At 40.9% G+C, this 25,228-nt stretch overlaps 1 pseudogene; it reads right to left on the reverse strand.

The window, feature by feature from the left end:
• Nucleotides 1-14,314: 14,314 nt before the first annotated feature.
• Nucleotides 14,315-24,323, reverse strand: LOC129473346 (protein RCC2-like; annotated as a pseudogene).
• Nucleotides 24,324-25,228: the final 905 nt, after the last annotated feature.

Here is a 25,228-nt window from a genome sequence, read left to right on the forward strand (position 1 = left end):
CCAGCCCACTTCCCTGTAATCAGAGGCCAAACTGCTTTGGATATCCATTTTAAATTCTATCAGCTACCTTTTAACTAATCTACCTCAGTACCCATAACAGGAAAATTTGAAAGTGGGTGTTTAACAGTACTTTTAAATAGTGGGGAATGGTGACAGGAACAATAAATGAACTCCTTGTAACTCAGAAGCTCTGTTTTCACTGAGGTCATTAGTGCCCCCTAACCACCAAAGCTTTTCCCCTGCTTTCTTGTTTACTGCTTGCTAACTGTAAGGTGGATAAGGGCTGTCAAACCTTTTAGAGTTAGAACTCTCTCCAGCATGGCATGATCAAGAATACAAATTTATTTTAGCTCTGTAACCCCAATGCTTTAGTGTCTTGCCTAATTCCTCTTTACTTCAAGTATCTGAAAGATTGCTTTGTGCTTCTGGACCCATCCACAGACACTTGGAACAAGTCAAAAACCCAGTCTACATTTCTTGTTTTTCCGAAATCTCCCCTCGATCATCCTCCAAGAGCACAGCTGAAGCTCTTGGTTGCCTACACTAAAGCCATTGCTCTTGCTGTCCCTGATTTCATCTAGATAGCCTGCTCCCTCAAAAAGCAGCAAATGTCACCAACGTATCACACCAATCCAATCCAGCTGGCTATTGACTGGTTTGGGAATAGTCCTGGCTACAAATTTGCCACTCACTCATCAAGAAAGGTCTGGTAGGAGTTACAGAGGAAAGACATGCCCTTAAAAACAAAGGATTGGAAAGCCACCTACTGGGTATTATGTTCACTATTTGTGTGACAGTTTCACTAGAAGCCCAAATCTCATCATGTAAAACATCCATGTAATGAACCTGGACATGTACCCCCTGAATCTAAAATTTTTAACAAAGACACACACTTTCTCTGGGGACACTGTCATGTCTGGGGATGATGCCTGGGATTGTTGCAGCCTCTCATTACCAGCCCAAGGATAAAGCCAATACTCAGAGGATGACTGGGCCAAGGAATCACACAGAAGGACAAACAGAGTCTGACACATTGTGCCTAGAACCTGCTCTGCTTCAAGATGTCTGACAATGTGAAATAATGAATCCCCTTATTGTCCAAGATAGTTTGGGCTGAGTTTTCTAAGCCTTTTTGCAGACAGAGGGTAAATCGCTAGGACCTTCTCTTTGGTCTCTGCTCTCTTCCTTGTTAGCATTCTCACAATCCCCATCCCAGAGTGCCAATAGCAGTGAAATAAACCAAAGGGGAAAGACCCATAGGCCAGAACATTCATAACATTTCCCATAATGTCATCTGAAAGAGGCCAGATTTCTTGAAACATCTCAAGATACATCTTCCGAAAATTCTTGGAAACTAAGTCATAGTAATAACTAATGAAACAGTAGCACCTCGATAGAGTGAGTATAGAGTGAACTTGCGGGCAATAACCAGTCGATCGATTATCGTCATTTGTGTTGGAGGGTTTAAAGAGAAAAAGTGACAATTTATAAAACAAACAAAAAGAACTCTTCCTAAATCACAGAGATAAGCATAAAGTAGGGGGCTATAAATTGAAAAAGAAAAGAAAAGGAATTATAACACAAAGATAATTCTCCCCAGTCAAGGGACCTTAATGTAGTTTTCTTGAGAGATTTCACTTCTAAGTCAATCATATATTAAAATCACCAATATATAAGGGTAATAAATAGCTTTCTTACCAGCAGTATATTCTCAGCATTAAAGCCTACAATTCATATGCCTGTAAGTGGACTACTGCACATTGTAGGGGTGTCTACAGAGGGCTAGGTTTCCTCAACTTACATTAAAACAAGGTTTCTAACATGAACTAAATACACAGTAGGGGCCCAGCAGTCAGAGGCAGTGTTGGGTTGCTGTGGGCTTTAGCTCTTTGCTAGAATAACCCTCAACACAAGTTAGGAGTAGAGGACAGTGATCCCACCAGCTCCCTACACTTTGCCTGGAGCATCTGAGGGGATGTTATTCCGCTTCCTCCTTTCTTTCCAACAGACAAAATTGACTCTTCAGATGGAATTGATAGAAAGTGAACCACTGAGTCTAATGTGGTAAGGAGCTGTAGAAAGATTAGTAATGGCTTTTGGTGGAAAAACAATTATGCTGAATTACAAACACATCTGCCACACACTCAGCAAACTATCAGAGAAGCCAGATTTTCCTCACATTTTACTTCTGGGACCATTTTCAATTTTCAAATAGAAGATAGTGCTCTAGTTATTGCTAACATGCATTTTCTTTAAATAAATTCAGAATAAAAGTTAGAAAGCCTGGTACTATTTCCTATAGAACTTGTTTTTTTTCCCCTCCACTTACCTAACAGGAAATAAAAATAACACACTCTATTTCTATAGTACTTAACCATTTCAAAATTCTTTTATGGGCATTCATTTATAAAGAACATTCAGTAATGCATTTGCATTAATTCATCTGATAAAGAACCATAAACTTACGTTCTTTGTAGCTCTGCTTAGAGTAATTCCATAAAGATATAAGAGTGTGCACTCATGCCTGCTGCCTCATTCATTCAATAAATACTTACGGCCTAATCTGAGGCAGGCACAGTTCTAAACTCTGAGAATACAGCAGTGGGAAAAAGCAACAGACAAAATCCTGTCCTCATGGTGCTTACGTCCTCAGGAACACAATAGAATTGTCTGACATATATCAATTTATTCATGGGTCCATCAATACCAAATAGCTTACTTTTTCTGTACTGTGTTAAGTAGGGAAGGAGGTTTAAATAATTATTATAAGCAGGAAGACCCAAAAATGAATAAACTGAGGTAGGTTACTGCTTAATAGTATGGGGAAAGTTTATTAATTCACCATAAGAAAAAACACACTCCTTTGAAGTATTTCTCAAGGAGGAAAACGGATCTTTCCATTTACCATAAATCCAGCACAGAATAATGAACAGCATGGTACTTCTCACATCCATTCATCACTCACAGATTCATTATCAGTGGAGCATATTACATTTGTTTTCACTTGAATGCTTGCATCAACTCTCAGGAGACAGCAAAATTATCCAAATTTTCCAGATTAAAACACACACACACACACACACAACTCAGAGAGGTAAGGTAATGAGCCCAGAGTCACAAATTTTTGGCCTCTATAGTCTCAGACCCAGATTTTTCCACTTGATCTTTCTGTTTCTGAGGACCCATGACTCATATGAACTTAAACTTCTCATTTCGAAGAGATTCCAGGACGAATGCCTTTTCCATTAAACGTCCAAAACATGTTTTCTGTGTACCTCCTGCGACATTTATCATCCCAATTGTCTATTAGGTTTATTGCATTCTTGTCCTACACCTTCCTTTGGACTAGAAGGACTTTATGGTCATGCAGTCTGGTTGGTTAAATGAATATGTGACTGTGTTTGCTTGTTTGTTTATTAAATAGAACAGTGGATTCTACTATGCAGCTCCTCTCATCAAAGGGAGCTGAAATTGCCCAAGCAATAGATTATCAGAGCAGAACCTTCAGTGGGGCAGGTCTTTCAGGAAGACAGATCAACAGTATTATTATTGAGTACCCACTGCACATCAGGCACAGTTTTGGGTGTTTTTCATGTATTACATGGCAGAAGGTCAGCATTGAGGATTGGTATGTGTAGCAGTCAAGCACATGAGTTCCAGAACTAGATCACCTTTGTTTGATGACCAGCTCTGCCACCTGCTAGCTGAGTGGCTTTTGGCAAGTATGTAACCTTTCTGTGCCTCAGTTACCTTTTCTCATTAAGTGTATTGTGAGGCTTCAGTAAATTAATTAATACGACATGCTTAAAACAGTGCCTGGTTTCATTCTTCTACCTGTGGCTTGCACATGGTGCTGGTGGTTTCCCAGCACCATTTATTGAAAAGGGCATCCTTTTCCCAATTTATGTTTTTATATGTTTTGTCAAAACTCAATTGGCTGTAAGTATTTGGCTTTATTTTTGGATTCTCTATTCTGTTCCATTAGTCTACATGCCTATTTTTATACCAGTCCCATGCTGTTCTGGTAACTGCAGACTTGTAGTATAATTTGAAGTTGGGTAATGTGATGCCTCCAGATTTGTTCTTTTTGCTTAGGGCTTTGGCTCTGTGCTTATTGCTTATGGCTTGGTGCTTATTGCTTTGGTTATGTGGGCTCTTTTTTGGTACAATATGAATTTTAGGATTTTTTTCTAGTTCTCTGAAGAATGATGACGATAGTTTGATGGGAATTGCATTGAATCTGCAGATTGCTTTGAATAGCACGGTCATTTTCACACTATTGATTCTTCCCATTCATGAGCATGGGCTGTGTCTCCAGTTGTTTGTGTCATCTATTATTTCTTTAGGCAGTGTTTCATAGTTTTCCTTTTAGCAGTCTTTCACCTCCTTGGTTATCTCTCACTATACAAAAATCAACTCAAGATATAGCAAAGACTTAAATCTAAGACCTAAAACCATACAAATACTAGAAGGTAACATCAGAAAAAGTCTTCTGGACGTCGATTTTGGCAAAGAATTCATGATTAAGACCCCAAAAGCAAATGCAACAAAAACAAAAATAAATAAATAAATGGGACCTAACTAAACTAAAAAGCTTCTGCACAGCAAAAGCAATAATCAACAAAGTAAACAGACAACCCATAGAGTGGGAGAAAATATTTGCAAACTATGCACCCGATAAAGGACTAATATCCAGAATCTACAAGGAACTCAAACTAATCAGCAAGAAAACAAAAAATCCCATTAAAAAGCGGGCAAAGGACATGAATAGATATTTCCCAAAAGAAGATATGTAAATAGCCAACAAACATGAAAAAATGCTCAACATAAGTAATCATCAGAAAAATACAAATTAAAGCCACAGTGAGGTACCACCTTACTCCTGTAAAAATTGCCATTGTTAAAAAGTCAAAAAACAATAGGTGTTGGCATGGATGTGGTGAAAAAGGAACACTTTTACACTGCTGGTGGGAATGTAAATTAGTACAACCACTATGGAAAACAGTGTAGAGATTTCTTAAAGAACTAAAACTAGATCTACCATTCAATTCAGCAATCCCACTACTGGGTACCTACTCACAGGAAAAGAAGTCATTATATGAAAAACACATGCACACACACTTATAGCAGCACAATTCACAATTGCAAAGATATGGAACCAACCTAAGTGCCCACCAACCAACCAGTGGATAAAAAAAACGGAACACTACTCAGCCATGGAACACTACTCAGCCATAAAAAGGAATGAGATAATGTCCTTTGCAGCAACTTGGATGGACCAGGAGTCCATTATTCTAAGTGAAGTAAATTCAGGAATGGAAAACAAAAAAACCATATGTTTTCACTTATAACTGGGAGTGAAGCTATGGAAACGCAAAGGTATAGAGAGTGGTATAATGGACTTTGGGGACTCGGGGGTGGGAAACATTGGGAGGGAGTTGAGGGATAAAAGACTACATATTGGGTACGGTGTACACTGCTCAGGTGACAGATGCACTAAAATCTCAGAAATCATCACTATAGATCTCAACCATGTAACCAAAAACCACCTGTACCCCAAAACCTATTGAAATTAAAAAATTTTTTTAAAAGTCTAGAAAATAAGCATTCAATAAATGCTATGTGTTACTATTATTTCACCAAATTTAAAGATGAGAAAACAGAAGCTGGTAGAGGTAACTTGTGCAAGATTACCAAGCTAGTGAGTAACTATCCTCAGAGGGACAGAAGAGAGACCTGGGCCTGATCTTCCCCCTCTAGAACTCTGTCATATCCAGCCTATCCTGCATATGATGGAATTAGCCACTGCTAGAGTACTGTCTACATAACACGTTAAAGTACACTTAACTTGGGTAACAAAAATGAGTAGGTGGCCGAGCACCCACTAGTTATAAGCCTATCTACTTGCTACTTTAGAAAGGGGTAAAAAGGGTTTTAAAAATATTAGACACTGAATGTTTCCCTTATGAGGAAGGGACAAGGTATCAGTGACAGACAGGCCTGGGTAGGGTGAAATTCCACCCACGCCCCATCAGGACAAGGCTTAGGGCACCAGGGGTTAGGAAACACCAAAGATAAATATGCCAATTTTGTCATTTTCCTGGGTTTTTGCTCTTCATCACTTACCAGACATACTTCTGGGGCAACAGAGACAAGGACAAGGACAGGGAAAACCTTGGAGCTGCATAACTCCTGAGGGTTCTGTCCCCTTCCTTGGGCACAGTTCATTGAAACTTACTTGTGGGGAGGTCTATGGTGATGGGGCACAGTGGAGGCAGAGAGAGTAAAGAAGCGAAATAAGAGTCCTCCCTTTGGGAGGAAAAATTGTCCCTATCCAAGTCAGTTCAAATTAGCAATCTTAAAAAAAAAGAAAACTAATTGAGTTTAACACTCTCATCGCTTCTCATATGCCTCTACAGGGCAAAACTGTCTTGTCAAAATTTTTGTATGGTTTTCATTCTCTGAGGTTTGCTTTAATTATTAAAACATTTACCCAATTAAATAGCATCCTGAGTAGCTGGCATTAAGGTCTTTATTTCTTTAGACTGGACCTGTTAAATAACATAAGGAAGCTTTCTTGGATGATTTGAGTCTAAAGGCATCTGTATCAAGACTCAGTGCTAGGGTTTTCCTGGGATACTCTGGAGCAGAGCATGTTCACCTTTGCAGAAGCCCTCTGTGCTACCCCATCCCTCCAAAAGTCCTGGCAGAAGAGTGCTCTCCTGTTCTGTTTGTAGCTGGCTGGCGTTACAGATGGAAATGAGCAGAACTGAGCAGTGCCTTGCTACCTCCTGGGAGGCTGTCAGAATCCCTTCACACTAGAGGGGCTGTTGGAGCCATCCTCCTCAGAACACTAAAGGCTCAGGCCCTTTCCTACTTTGGGGGCCTGTAGACTGTTTTCCATTTCCCCATGAAAGCTGGAATGCTAGATAAGTGCTGGCTTTAGTTACAAAACCCAAGGGATCCTAGAAAGCTAAGTACGTGTTCCAAGCAGCTCTGACCTGCCGTATCCATCAAGGACCTTGTTGCAACTGCAGTTCTTACAGTTTTAGAAGGGAGTCCTGCTCAGAGGCCAGAAAGAATCATTTGGTGTCACACAGGATCAATTTATTGGTTTAAAAAAAAGGCCAATGGTAACCGAAGAATTGTGAAATTTTCTTAGTTGTTATTTAAAAAATGCAAGTATTTGGCATCCTTCAACTGATAAAAGCATGTAGCAAAGTTTAAAAGACTATTGTCCTTTGTAAGTCTATCCACAAGGCCAAGAAGGCCTTTGAACTCTCGAGAGGACTGTGCTTGGCTGATAATTCTTTGGAGATATGAGGTGATGGATGTGCTGAAACCTCCTCAAGAACCATTTCCCTCCACCAGCCAGGAGTCAGGGAATAGTAGAGCTGAGCAAGGCAACCTTGGGAAAGATTGGAAAGTCACCCTGGATGCTCAGTTCAAGAGGAGGTCAAGAGCTGTGCAGCAAACACCACTCCATTATAATCTATTTGTGGAAAGCATAATGTGTATTTTTGTTAAAGGACAATCACACACTGAGGAGAATTAAGTTGGCAGTCTGGTGTTTAAAGGATCAGTATGATAGACAAACAAAGTAAGTGTAAGAGGAAATTTTCAACAACAACAAAAAAAACGACTTGAGAGAAGATGTGCTGAGATGACAGCTACTATATGAACCATTTACTTAGGTCAAAGTGCCCGAGATGACAGAACAGTCACTTAGCTTTCTTAAACAGACAAGTCCTGAAAAACGGGACCCTGCTCAAGCAGTTCATTTACTACCCAGTCAACCACAGACTTACCCAGGAGGGCATGAAATTGTGTCAGGAGCAAACTGTGGCTAAGCCCATGAAGACAAATCATTACTTTCTGGAGTGGCTTTTAAAAATTAAAAATAGGAAAGATATTCCATGAAAAACTAGATCCTTTATTGGATAAGTCTAACTGGACTAAGAAAATAGCATGTTTAACTCTCTATTTAAAGGGCAAGAATCAAAATGAGGATAATTTTAAAGGACCTCTGAAAATAAATGAGTTAAGACTATCTTTTACCTTATGTTTTCAGATTGTGGCAGCAAGGGGTTAGCTTGGTAAGTGGGTGAAGCATTGTGAGGTTACGTTTCTGTGCTTCCTAAAGAAGAATTATTAATATCACCAATCATAGAATTACCTCTGCTTCCTCACAGCATCTAATCCAGAATAAAATCCTACTTCCTTGAACTCTTACCAAAATCACCCAAATCCTATAATAAGTCCTTTCTAACACCCCCTTTTCAAGACACCCCACAATTTCCCACGGAGTGAGATTACCTTCACTGCAACAAATGGATAAACCCAAACTTTCCTACATTTACAGGCAGATTCATGATTGTCTTTGACCAGAGAGCACTGACAATGTAATAATAGACAGAAGTGTTGGTAAAATTCTGCAGTTCAAACTGAGACAGCTCCCTTGGGCTGTGTCCACATGCATTAAAAAAGCTTGTCATTCAGTGAATTCAGTCAGACTCTTGCAAGAACCACTTCTATTCATTCATGAAAACAGGGTCCAAAATCATTAGTCAATGTGTATTTGTAGCCTCTTTCCCTGTTTCTGCCTTTAATAAGACTCCTAGGCCATTCTTCCTCACTCCCTACCCCATATTCCCAAGGAGGAAAGATCCTGACTGGCTTAGTCAACCCTGGGCCATTGATTGTACAAAATCTAGGGACTGAGAGAACCAGTAGTAACTGAGAGACAGGAAAGGTGAACTCAATCCATGTAATAAAGAATTGAGCTAGGGTGAGTGGGGAGAAAGAAGAAAGTCTGCAGCATTGGGTTTAGAGGAGCCAAATTGGAGATGAGGTGGGAATCTGGAAAGAGAGACACTAAAGCACCTGCAGGAGTTGAGACAGTGGATGTGAAATATAATGAGGAAAAAGAATTTTAAAGAAGTTTTCCTGTGCTTTACGAAAGCGCCATATACCCCCCAGCCCTCTCTCATGTTCACAGCCTTCTTTACATAAAAGCAAAATCAAAATAACTTGGTATTTTCGAGATTGATTTAAGGCTTAAATGCAAAACCTGAAACCTTAAAAATTCTTGAAGAAAACCTAGGAAAAACTTTTCTGAACATTGGCCTAGGAAAAGAATTCATGATTCAGACTTCAAAAGTAAATGCAACAAAAACAAAAATAGGCAAATGGGAATTAATTAAACTAAAAAGCTTCTGCACAGCAAAAGGAATAATCAACGGGATGAAAGACAATCTACAGAATGGGAGAAAATATTGGCAAACTCTGCATCCAACAAAGGACTAATATCTAGAATCTACAGGGAACTCAAACAATTCAACAAGAGAAAAACCAAATAACTCCATTACACAGTAGGCAAAAGACATGAACAGACATTGTTCAAAAGAAGACATACAAATGGCCAATAAGTATAAGAAAAAAATGTTCAATGCCACTGATCACCAGAGAAGTGCAAATTAAAACCACAATGAGATACTATATTATACCAGTCAGAATGGCTATTATTAAAAAGTCAAAAAATAACAGATGTTGGTGAGGATGCAGAGAAAAGAGAATGCTTATACACTGTTGGTGGAAATGTAAATTCGTACAATCTTTATGGAAAACAATGTGGAGCTTTCTCAAAGCACTACAAATAGAACCACCCTTTAATCCAGAAATCCCACTACTGGGTATCTACCCAAAGGAAAAAATTATTATATCAAAAAGATACCTGCACTCATATGTTTAGCACAACACTATTTACCATAGCAAAACATGAAATTAACCTGCGTCCATAAATGAATAATTAAAGCAAATGTGATATATATATGTACATATATATATGCATACATATATATACACACACACACACGTACACCATGGAATACTACTTAGTCATGAAAAAGAATGAAATCATGTGGTTTTTTGCAGCAACATGGATGGAACTGGATGCCATGATCTTAAGTGAAATAACTCAGAAAGTCAAATACTCCATGTTCTCACTTATAAGTATGGACTAGATCCTACTTGTTTTATCCTCTGGATGCAACACAGTGCCTGCCATGGGGCAGTTACTTGACATACTTTGTTTTATCAAATAAGTGTTATCTGGCTTCTTGTTCTAGTCATCACCACCATGTTTTGTCACTGGCAAAGCATTGTAAGGTACCTGTCTCTGTTCAATCAGCACAGACAAATATCCAAGTACTTCTGCTTTTTCCCTCTTTTTCTTTCCCAATTCAGGCTCTTTCAGGATAATAATAATGATAAATCCTGTGTATGGGCATTGTACTAAACTCTTCCTTTTCATTATTTCTACTAATCCTCACAACAATTCTAGAGGTAAACATTGCCCATTTTAAGGTTAGAAATCTGAGGCTTGGAGAGGTTTCATAACATGTCTAGGACATAGCTACTAAGTAAGGAAACAGCGTTCCACAGCCCAGCCCCACCAAGTTTCAGACTTTACAAAACTCTTCAGTCAATCCCTAACTTGTGTCATCAGACCTATTTCTCATCATCTCCCTAAATTCCAGCTCAATAGGACCACCAGAAATTCTCTTCATGTATCCTCACAACTTTGCTTCTATTGTTGCCTCCTCCAGATGCCCCCCTCACATGCCCTGCGCAAAGCCCAACTCAAACATCTCCTCTGTCATGAGGCTGTCTCTGCTTTCTCTATCCCTCCATTGGCTACGATCTTGCTTCTTTGTCATATTTAGCTTGAACTTCTCTTACAACAGGTATTATATTCTGCCCCGAATTAGAGCTATTCTGATGCACATCTTTTACTTTATCCTTCTTTACCTTCTCAACTAGGTCTAATAATAGCAAACACATATACGGCTTACTAGGTGTCAGAGAACAGTCTAAGCACTTAACATATATTAAGTTACTGAATTCTTATAATAACTCTCTAAGGTATGTACAATGCATATGCATCCTCTCTGTTTTGCCGATGAGGAAACTAAGGCACAAAAAGGTCGGTAAACTTGCCTGGGATCACAAAACCGATGAGTAGCAATAACAGAGCTTGCACCCAGGTAATACAGCACCAGCACCCATGCCATGAACCATTAGGCCAGGTTGCTCACATGTAGCAAGATCTGCTGAGCCAAAGAATAAATGAATATACAAATGAATGAATGTAAGCCAGCAAATTCAGTGTAAAATTAAACAAGCCAGTCACATTATTTGGTTTATTTGACATCCAGTTACCCTAAATTTGTGGCATTAGAAAGAATTTTTATGTGTTAATCATTCACTTTAAAAAATTCCTTCAATAAATATTTTCTGAAGACATTATGCCTGGCCCAGGGCTAGAAGCTGGCTAAGTTTGTGCTGTCAAGATCTCACAATCATCCAGGGTGGAGCTTGCAGGTGTCTGCCATTTGCACTGGAGTTGGTGGTGTAGAAATTTAATAACTGGGACTTTATGACTGTACTTAATTTTCTTCCTATTATGAACCATGAACTAAAGCAGTGGTTCTTCCCTCCTCATTTGACATTGTCTGAAGACATTTTTGGTGTCACAACTGAAGGTGCAGGTGTTACTGGTATCAGGTGGTTAAAATCCAAGAATGCCACCAAGCATTCCAAAATGCACAGGACAGCCGCCATGACAAAGATATATGGCCCAAAATGTCTATAGTGCCCAGGCTGAGAAACTCTACAGCAAAAATATAAAGAAAAATTACCATGCCAAAAACCAAAGATGAATAAGAAGCTCTCATTGAGAGGGAACCTCTCAGACTCCTTGGAGGAAAGGCCAGTGTAAAATTGAGAAAAATTAATTAAACCATGGCAGTAATAAAGAAATAAACAAAGCATACACAGCAAAATAAAATCAAGTCTAAAATACTCCTTGAATCTGCAGTAGCATTTAGCAAATTAATCTAATTACTGGGATTTTTGCAAATGCTGCCAGTGGTACTGATGTTCTGGAAGGAGGAAGATTCAATTGCCAGCCTCCCCAGAAATTCACTTAGGAAAATTTATTAGTTAGCTATCCTTGTATGCTACAGGGTTGAGGTTCTAGAATGAACAATTGCTTCATCTAAGACAAAACATCTAAACTCAGTGTATGCAGATGCCTGGCTCAGGAATACCCCCCTCTATTTTAGAGGTTAAATTTGCACCCAGAGACCACATCCTGCAGATCAGCTCTCAGAGCGGAGGGTAAGATGGCTACTCCTTTACTGACTACATAGGAAAATTTGGGCTTCCTTGAAGCTCCAAAGAGAGGCCCCTAAGGGATCCTGAGGGGAAAATCTCCCCATTCTCCTTTTCCCAAATTACTTTTTTTTTTTTTTGGTAGACAATGATGTCGTTTATTTAAAATGTTTACTCCAAGAAATATATATGTATTTATGTATGTATATGACAATGACAGCACTAAACCAGGCACCTTCGACCAAATCACAACCTCCTCTTTGATTCCCCTTCACTCTAAGCCTCTTTCAAATTCTTTTTCCTGAGCTGGGAGACCAGTCAGTTGCCTGCGGAGTCAGCGCCAAACACGTTCACAGCAGGGCAACTGTGTACTTCTCTCTAGGAGTGCACGACGCCCTTCTTCCCAGCTCCTTGTTTTAAAGGATTTAATCCATTAGGAAGTTCGTTTTTCAGTCTAAGCCAAAAGGAGGTATGGGACAAGGCAGTCTTCACTTCGAAGGCCCCTTTCCTGCTCCAGACCCTGGCTAGGGTTCTAGAATGGGCTGGCCACCGGAAGATCTAAGTCCAGCTCCGCCCAGGGCGGCTCCTGCAAAGGCTGGGACCTCGAGTGCTGCTTCCTCAACCCTCTCGGTGACCACGACTCAAAGGGAGACCTCAAGGGTGCCAGAAGCACAGGTGCCTGGGCTGCGTTCCAGGAAAGAGAACTGTCCAGGGAACGGATCAGGTTATCGCATAAAAGCCTGAGGCAGAGATGGTGGTTTTGGGGTGACTTGGACAAATTAGGTTAGTTTAGCAAAGCTCTGAAGTGGCAGAAGCTTCTCCCCTGGACTACTGATTGAACACAGAACAAGAGATGCGAGGGGCCTCAGACTAACTCTTAGAGAGATGAAGGCCAGTCTCCTCCCACAGGGCCTTGAGACTGGTGCGACAGACACTGCTATGTGGCCTCCAAGGGCAGGAGTCACGGTAAGGAGAGACTGGGGTGGAGCAACAACAACTAGATCATTTTTGGCATTTTAACGTGGAGACAGTGACAAGTGGTAACAATAGCAAAGCAAAAAAAAAAACAAAACAAAAAACAAAAACACTTGAAGGGACCAATATTTAACTTTCCCATCCACCCAAGTCTCACACTCGCTTGAGTTCTATTCTCATCACCCCCATAAGCACCACTGAACTAAATATCTAATTTAAAGAGCCCAAACCAGTCCAGACCCTCTGGAAACCAAGAGCCCCAGCCAGAGCTGTCGTCTCTTTTGGGTCCAGGCGAGAGAAGCGTTCGGGGAAAGGCACCTCATAACTCACTCAGCACAGCGCACACGGCAGCAAGCTCGGGCACTTGACGGGGACACGGGTGGCAGCCACAGCATCTGTGCAGACACGCGAGGAAGGGAACTCTTCAGTAATCCCAACTATTTGGTACCAGAGCCAACCAAACATGACTAAAGGGAGCTGAGTCAGCAGAACGGTACCCCGAGCCTCAGCAACAGGACGGCCAGCGCGAGGCAGGATGCAGGCGGGGTGGAAAAGGAGACCAAAGCACAAGGTGATCAAGGTTGGTATGGAAAGGGCTGATCCTTTTTGCAAGGACCGGAGAATCCACTTGACTGCTGGCTGATCAATCTCTAATTGGCGAGTGCGTGTTAAAAAGGCTCAGCCAGGGCTCCACGGGAAGCCACAACGCCAACTCAGCTGATAGAAATGTTCCCACCTCTGCCCCACCCCCAAGTCCCCATGGTTCCACCACCACCTGATTTTCATTTGGACTTCTTTAACAGCTGAGGTAGATATAAATGGCTAAACACAGACCCCCTATCCCCCACCAGGGGGGCCAGGGCAGATTCTCTAATGTTGCAGCCAGAAGGCTGTGGGAGTACAGGCCGCCAAGGGGAGAATCAGAACCGACGCCGGCCTAGGCGGATCTGCAAGAAAAAGCGGGAAAGTAGTGTCCCCTATGCTTCCGAAGCAGGCGAGCATGATTTTGGATGGAGGCGGGCCGGCAGGGACTGACTCTGCCTAGCTGCTGTGGGTTCCTGTAAAGGACTATTTTTTTCTGAGTAAATGGCGATTCCTCTTCCATGCAGCATCTGCTTGGATCACGGATGCTAATTATAACTGGAAAGGGGGTGTTTTAGGGAGTGTATTCAGGAGAGGAAAAAACAAAAAACTTAAAAATCCTAGATTGTTCAGTTTCTGCCTCTTTTGTAGGAATGGTAAGTCAACTATGAGCAAGTATTTTAATTCGACATTAAGGGGGAAAATGTACTTTGGAAAGCATGCAGAAAAAAAGGTGGTTAACATTGGATCACTTGTAAAACGGAACCTCAAGGAGTCTAAACAAAAATGCACCTTTGATCAACTTTCGCTTTTTTAAATTCCTCATTTGACTTCTGGAAGTCCCAGTGCACATGGAAATGACAGCTGCCGCCAGAGGTATGGAGTCGGAGGAGTCTCCGGAAGCATGGGAGGGTTCGGGGTTATATTCTGGCAGTTTCTTGATCTTCTCTTTCTCGGTCTCACTTTCGTCTCTTGCTATCACCAAAGAGTCTGAGTAGCCCATGGCGACCTTCTCTGAGAAAATGAAAACTGTGGATGCAGAGTCTTCACCTCCTGGGCTGCAGTGGAAGACTTGGGCTTGTGGTCCCCCTAGCCCAGTTCCCCGATTGGTGATGGGCCCCAGCTGATGGTCCTCTCGTCGGCGGCCACAATGATACTGCTCTTCCCACAAGCCAGGCTCTGGATTCTCCAGCCACAGAGGTCCTGCACTGCTTTCGGGTACATGGCAGATTCACGGGAGGTGTTGGCGGCCCCCCAGAAAAACAGACCACCCACTTCACCGACGGCCAAGGAGCAGGTGTAACCAGCATAGATCTGCGACGCCCCGCGCCCAGGGAAGTCAAACAGCTTCACCAGGCGGCGGACCATCTCGTCCTTCTGCTCTGCGTGGCCGAGCCGGCCATAGCCACCGAAGCCCCAGGAGAAGACTCGCTTCTGGGAGTCCAGGACCACGTGTGGTTAGCACCACACCACAGGCCACGTCTCCCACAACCACGTTTGGTACAGGCAGAATCTGTCTGTCTTTCATCTTCTCAATGAATATGGCCAGTCGCGGGGGGACCAGTTCGCAGTCGTACTCTATCCGCTGTGCGCCGAAGATGAACTTCCCACCCGAGTTGTGTCCCAGCTGACCATACTCAGGGCACCCAAAGGAATAGAGGTTTCCTTTTCAGTCATTATCATACTGAATTCAGCCCCACAGGCCATTTTGGTAATTGGCTGGCCGTTATACATTATCTGCGTGGGGCTGCACAGCGTCTGTCTGGTTGGCAAGGCCCAGCTGCCCCATCTTGTTCTCCCCAAACGCAAACACAGAGACGGTTTCCATCAAGGCCAAGGTGTGGTTCCACCCACATGCTGCAGACATGATCACTTCATGGCAGAGACCCTCGATGAGTCTGGGGGCCTCTACTCTCTTGGTGTCGCCATGTCCCAGCTGCCCCTTCTCGTTTTGACCCCAACCGCACAGCTTCCCTTCCATGGTGATGAGGAGGCTGTGTGCAGCACAGGAACCCGAGACCACAGTCCGTATCCAGACCCCCGCCAGACAGCCATACCTGTGGGGACCCCACAAATTCTGACCGAGATTGAGGTAAGCAGCTTGCTGTTTAGGCACTTCTTTTCGACCAATCATGTCCCAGTTGGTTGCCCCCAAAATCAAAACTACCCATTGCACTTTGACCCTTTAAGTTTGACGCGCTCCTTGGCGCCCCGCGCGCTCCCCGCAGGGGTCTGAGCTCCACGCGGTCCTAGTCACTACTGCAGTCGCAGCCGCGGCGGCTACTGCAGCGCTCGGGCCGCTGGCCCTTCCTGCCCGCCAGGCCGCCGCGCTTCCTGGGCCCGGCGCGGGCAGTTCCGTTGCCCGAGCTGGGCTCCTCGCAGGCCGCCGCCGCCTTCTTCCTGGGCTAGTTGGAGTGATGAGAAATCGGAGAGAAAAAAACGAAGAGAAGCAATTAAAAGACAGATCGGAGGGCTTTTTTGTTTTTGTTTTGTTTTGTTTTGTTTTGCGGCCCAGAGAGGGCTCCAGCCCACTCACCAGATACACTTCCCAAAGTACTTCTATCCAACCCTAAATCCTAGTAAGAAAAGAAGTGCACGCTCTCAAAGAGGGCTAAAGGAAATAAGAACATGGGATAGCGCCAGAACCCTGGGTTCAAATCCCAGCTCTAGCATTTATTAGCTGGGTTGACCTTTGATAAAGTGATAGGCTTCTCAGTGCCTCGGTTTTGTCGTCTGTAAAATGGGAGATAATAACTCACCTTACTGGGTTCTTGGGGGAATTAATACAAATAAAGCATTTGAAATAGTTCCTCACACACAAAAAGTGCTGTGTAAACCCTGGTTATCATTATTATTAAAGTATGAGTTCATTGAAGGAAAAGGCTGCACCTCATTTTTATGGATTTCCCTAGGCTTAACATAGTGCCTATATTACTCCCAGAATATATTATCATAATTCAATTTTCAGGTGACTATATTTTGGTTTAATATCAATACTTTAGTCAAAGTGCCCTCTCATCATCTAAGGCTGATATAATTTTGGAGTTTTGCCAGGTCTGATTAAAAAAGAATATATGCTGCTGTTTTGGGATACTGCCTTTTTGTCTTCTTATGTTATCAGTTACAGAGAGGTATTTTTAAATCTACATGTATGATTGTGAAGTTTTCTGGTTTAAACAATTTTTGTTTTATATATTTTAAAGATATATTATTAGATGCGTTTACATTTAGAATTGTGTTTTCCTGCCGAATTGACCCTTTTTATCATGAAATGTCACTCTTTATATGTCTAGTATTATTTTTTGTCTTTTTTTTTTTTTTTTTTTTGAGACGGAGTCTCGCTCTGTCGCCCAGGCTGGAGTGCAGTGGCGCAATCTCGGCTCACTGCAAGCTCCGCCTCCCGGGTTCACGCCATTCTCCTGCCTCAGCCTCTCCGAGTAGCTGGGACTACAGGCGCCCGCCACCACGCCTGGCTAATTTTTTTTGTATTTTTAGTAGAGACGGGGTTTCACCGTGGTCTCGATCTCCTGACCTCATGATCTGGCCACCTCGGCCTCCCAAAGTGCTGGGATTATATTTTTTGTCTTAAAGTATACTTTGTCTGTTTGTAACATAGCTGTGCCAGCTTTCCTTTGGTTAGTGTTTGCATGATACATTTACCATCCTTTGACTTTCACCCTATCTGCGTCCTTATATTTAATGTGTATCTTACAAACAGGAATTATCTGGGATAATTAAAAATTATTCTTTCAACCCAGAGAACTTACTTCAGTAATTCTTATATTGCAGGTCTGCTAATGACAGCTTTGCTCAACTTTTAATTGACTGAAAATGTCTGGTTTACTATAATTTTTGAAAATTATTTTAGAATACAGAATTCTAGACTAGCAGGTTTTTTTCTGTTAGCACTTAAAAATATCATTCCATTGACTTCTGCTTTCATAATTTTTGTTGAAAAGTTTGCTATTTACCTTAGGGTTGCTCTTTGAAGAAGATTAGACTGAAGCACATGTTTCTTGTATGTCTATATTTTACAACTCCCTCCATCATGTAATGTAAGCTACTTAGTGGCAGGGATCATGTATGACTTGTTCATCAGCAGCATCTGGAATTGTGCCTGGCACATCTATATTCAAGGCATTTTTTTAAAGCACTTATAAATAAATGAATGAATTGTACATCATGAGCACAAGGCAATGAGCACAAGGCAATGAGCACAAAGTAGCCACTCACCAAAGAGTGAATAAATTAAGTCATTGTTACTGGACAAGATCTCTACTGTTATTTCTAAATTCACAATACCATTCAGACTGTTGCATAGACCTCTAGCTTAAATTAAATTTGAGCACTGCATAAACATTTTCTTGACCACTTATAGTAGTTTTGAAAAATTCTACTTATATATTACATATTTTGATAACATCTGAAAATATGACATTAGTGATTCTTTTTAGGTTATTTATTACATTGAAGATGAGCCAAGCCAAAATGTGTTCTTTTGGAATTAGCTTTCAAATAAATTTACCTCATAATGTAATCTCCAAAGAATGAAACTCTTTTAGACACAGATATTAAAAGAAGTTTCAGGTGATTTTAATGAAATAAATATGGTGGTCATCCCCGCATCAATTTTAACAACCATAAGAGCCAGATTTACAGAGAGATGACATTTCTTCTCCTTGTCAAAGGGAAGGAAGACCCTGTATTTTAAAATAGATCAGTCTTGCAGTTTACTCTCAGCTACTTTTTGCAGCCTCAGGACATTTCATCACCTTGTTGGTTTATAAATGGTACAGAATAATCTTAAGTTGCACCTAAGTGGTCACTTTACAATGCAAGAAGCAAGCCATTGAAATTCAAATGTTTATCCAACCTCTAGTTCTTTGATGACATTGTAAAAAAGAGATAGGCTATGCATTAGTTGGAGAGGACTACTGATGTGCCATATCTGATAAAGGGTGTAGAAAATTACGGAGAAATGAAAAACCTGACCACTTCTTTCTGAGTCATAATTTAAAATGTAGCTTCATCTTTTGAATTCCTAAAACAGCAACCATTTTCAAACATAAGCATGAAGGGTGCTATAGAGTTCACCACGTAGTCTTTAGATAATCCACATCCTGGAACTTATCTAACACTGAGAAGACCTGAGACTTGGCTATCTTAGTATTCTGAAGCATTCATCTGAAACCAAGTTGTCTTAAAAGCAGGAACAGCAATGAATACCTTATTTGTTTATTCAGCAAATATTTGTTGGTCACCTGTTATGTGCTTAGGTTCTTGGGATGGAGTGGTGAATAAAATGGTCAAAATCAAAATGGTCAAGCAACTCACATTCACTGGGAGAGCCTGAGAAGAGGGACAGAGCGTAGGCAGTGTGCCATGGTCAGGAAAGTGCCCTGAACAGGAAAGGGCAAGTTACAAAGCTGGCAAGAATGGAATGTACAGGAGTCAGTCAGATGATGGTAGGGCAGATACTGTGGGGTAGAGATGGAGAAGGTGGGGTGGAGATGAGGAACATTCACAATGAGGCAAGTGATTTTCTAGGAACTAGGAGCACGGAGATAGCAAAACTTTCTCACTATGGACACATTCCCTACCGTAATGGATGCCATCTGAGGCAGACAAGAACCTATAAAGAGAATGGTTCTAGCTCTGTGGAAATTCCTGTCTGTGGAAATTCCCATGGACCTGTTGTTACTGATACTTATTTCTTATAAGTATCTATTGATACGGTAATACCAGCAACTATTTGTTGCATGCTTGCCGTATCAAAGACATTACCCTGAGGGTTGTGGAGGCCAATTCATCTCTTCCTCTACTAACCTAATGAGGTGAGCACTTTTTTTCCATATAATAGACACGGCCAAAAAGCCTTAGGAAGGGTAATTTGCTCAAGTTCACAGAACTAATAAATGGTGGAGCCAAGGTATTAACCTGGGTCTGCCAGATAGCAGAACTATTGTATTTGGTAGAGGTCAAAATATGTGATTAAGTATACAGAATTATTCAACAATTATTTATCCAGTATCTACCATGGCCAGGAACTACACTAAAATCATAGATCCAAGGAAATCTTAAACAATTTCTGGTCCAATCCTCTCATTTTAGGTGTGAGAAAACTGAGGCTCACAGAAGCTGGACTTAATAATATGCCATACTATCTGTGTCAACTATGAATGGGAGAGAAAATATAAAAAGAACAGAGGAAATAATGGAACTGTGGATTTTAATTTTAAAACATTTAAGAGATTGAGAATGTAAATATTCCCTCAATGTTGCCCCTCTTTTCTTCAGTTAGTCACCCAGAATGAAAATGCATTAGAGAAAAGTTTAAATCAAAATCAATTAAATGACATCAACTTTTCTCTCCAAAAATGCCTTTAAGGTGAAGATCGTAGCTTGTATGTCTTTGTGTGTTTGCATTTTTACAATATGCTCTTAGGTACCCTTCCTGGAGTAATCCTTTGATGTGTTTGTAATGACTTCTATAGACTGGCTGGAGATTGGTCTACTTAAAAGTGGCAACCAAAAGAAGCAAGACTTTCCCAACAAACGACTCTTGGCTTTTAACTGGAGTCAGAAAGACTTTAAACATTCCCCACACCGGTCCACCAAACACTGGAATTTGCCATTGCCATGGCATCACATGAGATGCATTCACTAAATTAACATCTGGGTATGGTTATCAGTTTCTTTTCATCTGGAGTATTCATTTTTAAAGTTTGACCCATACTTCCCATTTATTTTCCAGAAGGTAAATAAGATTCCAAATGTTTTAAGCAACCCGTGGCACAGGCACCAACCTGGCTCCATTCTTGGAAACCACACACAAGAGAAAAACCTCTATAAGCTAAGTCACACCCGAGTAATTTGGGCAAATTGCAGTGGGGAAGGAGATCAGGGCATATTAATTACTTGGCAAGGGTGTTCTTTATATAAACCACAAAGGTAAACCTTAATCCAGTTCCAGGAATGTCTGACTAATAGACCATGATTTATGGGAAGTTCTTGGCCATGATCATTCTTGTCTTTGGCCAGTAAGAAATCAATGATCCAGAGCAACCATTTTAAAAGTATGTTCCCTAGAAAGTTGATAGAAAATTAATGTGGGAAAAGTAACCTTAAACAAATGTGTTGCAAGCAAATAGGTTTGGTGAAATCTAAGGCCAAGGAGTTTTTCTACTGACAATAGTTTAGAGTGGTCAACGATCTATGGTGTATTGAACCTCTCCAAACTTAAAGACAGCCTTTCTTTTGTAGGGTAATCTCACCTTTATCTTTTCCTTGCTGTGTGTCCTCATGTCCTAGGCCCAGTCCCTAACCACTCTAACATTTACCTCTCTCCTTTAAAAAATAGAATAACACTTCATATCATGGGGTTAATATGAGGATTAAGTGTAATTTATATACATCTATAGTTGCCCTGTAAATGATAAAGTATTAGACAAATGTCTGTGTTTTTAGGCAGGGCCATAACCCTGGTGGTGAATTAAAATACATGTCTCTTCACACTTTTTAGCTCTATTTAGACATGTATACAGTCCTTTATGGCTTAAAAGTTTGTCTTTCTTGAGCAACTTCATCCCTGCTTAAGCTACTTTGGCCTCTGTTTCTTAAAATTCTGCCCATGGCCTCACTGTTGCATTTGCCCTGCCTGTTGCAGTACACACATGTACACAGCATTTTCCAAGGTGTAAAATTTTGAGGAAAAATGGGATTAAACAATATTCAACAAATGTCACATGTTTTGGTTCAGCTGGACGTCTCAGAGTTTTCGTTACACATAGCATTATGAGACTCTAACAGGGAAACATAACTTGCAGCATATACTTGCATCACTTGCAGGGAAATATAACTTGTAGCATCTTTTCCAAATTTATTTTACAATGGAATTCCTTTTGTCCTGGAATATCTATGAGGACCAGTGGTTTGCAGAACACACCTTTGGAAAAGCTGCTGTATAGGCTTGGTAGAAATCAAATGGCTTCACTGACAAGGAACATCTCAGAGACTGTATCTCCAATAATCTCACATTATTCCTTGATATTGATCTGTAGTTTAAGTATGACACTTAAACCTAAGTATGAAATTATGGAATTAAAATGTACAAATTGCAACCAGTTTAGTTACATATCATAAAAAGGTTTTGACAATGTCATAGCTAAACAACTTCACAGATAACATCTTGGGTAACTTAAGTTTGCAGAGTATAAAGTAACTGAATAAGTTGAGTTTTCTGATTAATTTAGATAAAATATTGGGCTAGGCATGTCTGTAAAATTCTATAAGTACACTTTTTAGGCTTTGTCAACTCAGTAAATAAACACATTTGAAGCATATTTTGATGATTCAGGATCTTTATCTGTGCAGGATGTTCATTTTATTCAGTGACTATTAGGTAGTCCTACAGAAGTAGAGGGTTCTGGGGGTTTGCCTAGAATATGTACTGATCCACAACATATGTTAGAAGCTTTAAAAAAAAAATTAACAAAAGCTTATTTTCTATGTATTGTATAATATAACACCTCATGGGTTTAGGCAAGCCAGTAATGATTATCCCTTCTATATCCTACTATCAGTGAACCTATGACACTGATAGTCTTTGGCTGGTACAGCTCTCTGCACCACGTGACTTGCCTCCTCCCTACTCAACCCCAAAGCCCCAGTTATTTTCAGTTATAGATGATTAGACCAGGCTAGATACTTGACCTGAGCTTGGCCAATCAGATTCCTTCTCATCAGAATTTGGAAATGAAAACTAAATGTTTGGGTCAGTTGGACAATGATGAATGTTTGTGATATTGATTTGGAGCCAAGAGAGGGCAAAGCTACCCAAGCCCCTGAGAGTAAATGATTCATCTGTTAGGACACAGATTCAACCACTGTACTAAAGACAAAATAAAATGCCTCAAAAAAGGTAGGAGATATTGTTTTTCTCAAACCCAGACTTGAGATAGCAACTTCCCATTGCTGGGAACCTAGGCTTCTGGCCTACTCATTGTTAGGGTGGCACAGTCCAAAATAGCTTACTACTAATGTTGCAGTCAAACGGACGCAGAAACGAGGCTGCATAACAAAGTTACATACACCACGTGTACACGAATCCGGAACTTGATTGAGTGGCCACACCTAGCTGCAAGGGAGTCCAGAAAATGTAATGTTTACCAAGGAGGCCATGTGTCCAACTAAACAAAAGGGCTCTATTGTTAAAGGAAGAAAAAAAGAATGGATATTGGAGAACAACTAGCAGTCTACCACAGGATGTGAATAAGCTGAGAAAAAAGGTACTCAGAGAATCAGTAGAGAGAAGTCAACAGGCAGCAAGAAGCAGAAATGACAGACAGACAGAGTCAGAATCAGAGAGTCAGGGAGTGGTTGTCTGTGACTTCCCATTTCCTGGACATCCATCTGTCCTTACTACATAGAAACTGGCTTCTGTGAAATTTCTCTGTAGCCTTTCAGCAAGCCCCACTGTTTCTTGAACTAAACCGAGTTGGTTTATGTTTCTTGCAACTGAAATAATGCAGATAATATGTATTGTATTTATTGAGCACTTACAATATGTTAGGCATTGCGCTAAGTGCTTTCCATGGACTGTTTCATTTAAACCTCATAGCAATTCCATGAGGTAATTACTGTTCATTCTCAATTTTTGTGCCTGAGGAAAATGAGGCTTGGAAAAGCCTCACTGTTAGCAGGTAGCAGAGCATAATTTGAACCTGAACTCTAAAGTCTTGCTCCACACTGATGATCTTTACCACCACTGAAGTCAGGCATGAGCTTGTAGACCTATGGTAGGATGAGGCCAGGCAAGGCTGGGGCCTGAGACCAGGCTGACTCATTACAATGATGTAGGTACTGAGGAACAACACACAGTGATATGTTCTGGGAAGAAGCCCAGTTGGAGGCAGGAACTCAATGTCTGGGGCCACACAGGTAAGCTCTTGGGTGTATCTAACCTGCAGAGTTGGGGTGGTCCATTAGGCATAGTGATGATCAATTCATGAGTAGACAGGAAGGCTGGCAGGTGGACGTCAGTGGATAAACTTATCAACGGGATTCTTGGAAAACTACTCAATATGTTGTTGGAAGTCATCCAATTATTCTACTATGAAGAGTTAAACAGTAAACTGATAAGGTTAGGTAACTAACAGTTTAGGGCACTAAGAAAAGCCTCACAAAGGCATGGCAGGGTCTGTGAACTAGGCAGGTTATGATAGTCCTTTGCTCCTTCCAGGAAGTTGAAGGGCTCCAGTTATAGCAGGTTAATTGCACTTGAATAATTGCAGTTTATACCAAATCGTGTTGACTTCTGACTCCTTGATAAGGTCTAGCCCTATGACTTCTTGCTTAGAGGCTTGTCTGTTACCACACCTCCTGTCTTTGTATGATCCAAACAACATGAAGCAGTCCCACTGTTGGAACTTAAGACAATTTTCACCAAGCAGCTCATAGGACTACAGATTGAAGTCACTGGAGGAAATATATTTCTCCTAAGCAGATCTACACAAACCCTAACTGTTATCAAGGGAAAATGTTTACTATATTTACGTCTTCATAGTAGAATAATTGGATGACTTTCACTAGCACCTTGAGTTTAAGGAATGAGAATTCCACCAGTCACAGATTCTAGAAGTGGTACATAATGAGAGTGATTCCGTAAGTTGTCCTAAGAGCAAAGGGTTCTGAAGTTTCCAAAGAGAGATAAATTGACGTAGTTTCTACGCATTTTAAATTGCCAATCTTCTCCACCATTGTTTCTACTCATTTTGCTGCTAGTCTCATAATTATCTTGCCTCTCCAGCTGCATATGTATCTTTAACAAAGCATTCACCAGCTGGCATATCTTCAGATAATTTTTAGTAGAATTCGAGAATTACAGAAATCAGCCTCCAAAGGTTTTCCAACAAGGCTTGAACCAAATATTTGCCAACATGTCCTGCTTGTAGAAGGCGTTTGAGGGTGAAGTAGGAAAGATATTTTCTTCTACCCTGTTCCTGATAGGCTAGAGAAATATGAAGGGTAAAAAGAGAGACACATTGCTTTCACAGCTGTAATAAGGAAAGGGGATTTGTGATTGGATCAGAGAGCCTGAAGTGCAAACAATAATTAACAGAGGATAAAACCTTAGCGAACTAACTGTGGTGATTACCCCAGAGATAGCTCAATCTAGGATACTGTTGAGACAAGCCTTTTAAGTTATAATAGAGAGTGAACAAGATTTATTAATAACATTCATTAATAAGATTAATTTTTCCAAAAATTTAGGTCAGTAGTTCTCAACACTGGCTGCACATTAGAATCCCCATGCTCCGGCTACAATTAAATCAATTAAGTAAAAGCCTCTGGGGGTGAGGCCTAGCCATCAGTCTTTTAAAAAATCTACCCAGCCAATGCCAACCTACAGCCAAAGTTGAGAACCACTGATTTAGGGATGTTGGGAAAGGAAGATAGAAAAGATTAGCACAAATTATCTGGAGCCCGATTAGGTAGT

This window comes from Symphalangus syndactylus, chromosome 23 (assembly GCF_028878055.3).
Source record: "Symphalangus syndactylus isolate Jambi chromosome 23, NHGRI_mSymSyn1-v2.1_pri, whole genome shotgun sequence".
Lineage (NCBI taxonomy): Eukaryota > Metazoa > Chordata > Mammalia > Primates > Hylobatidae > Symphalangus > Symphalangus syndactylus.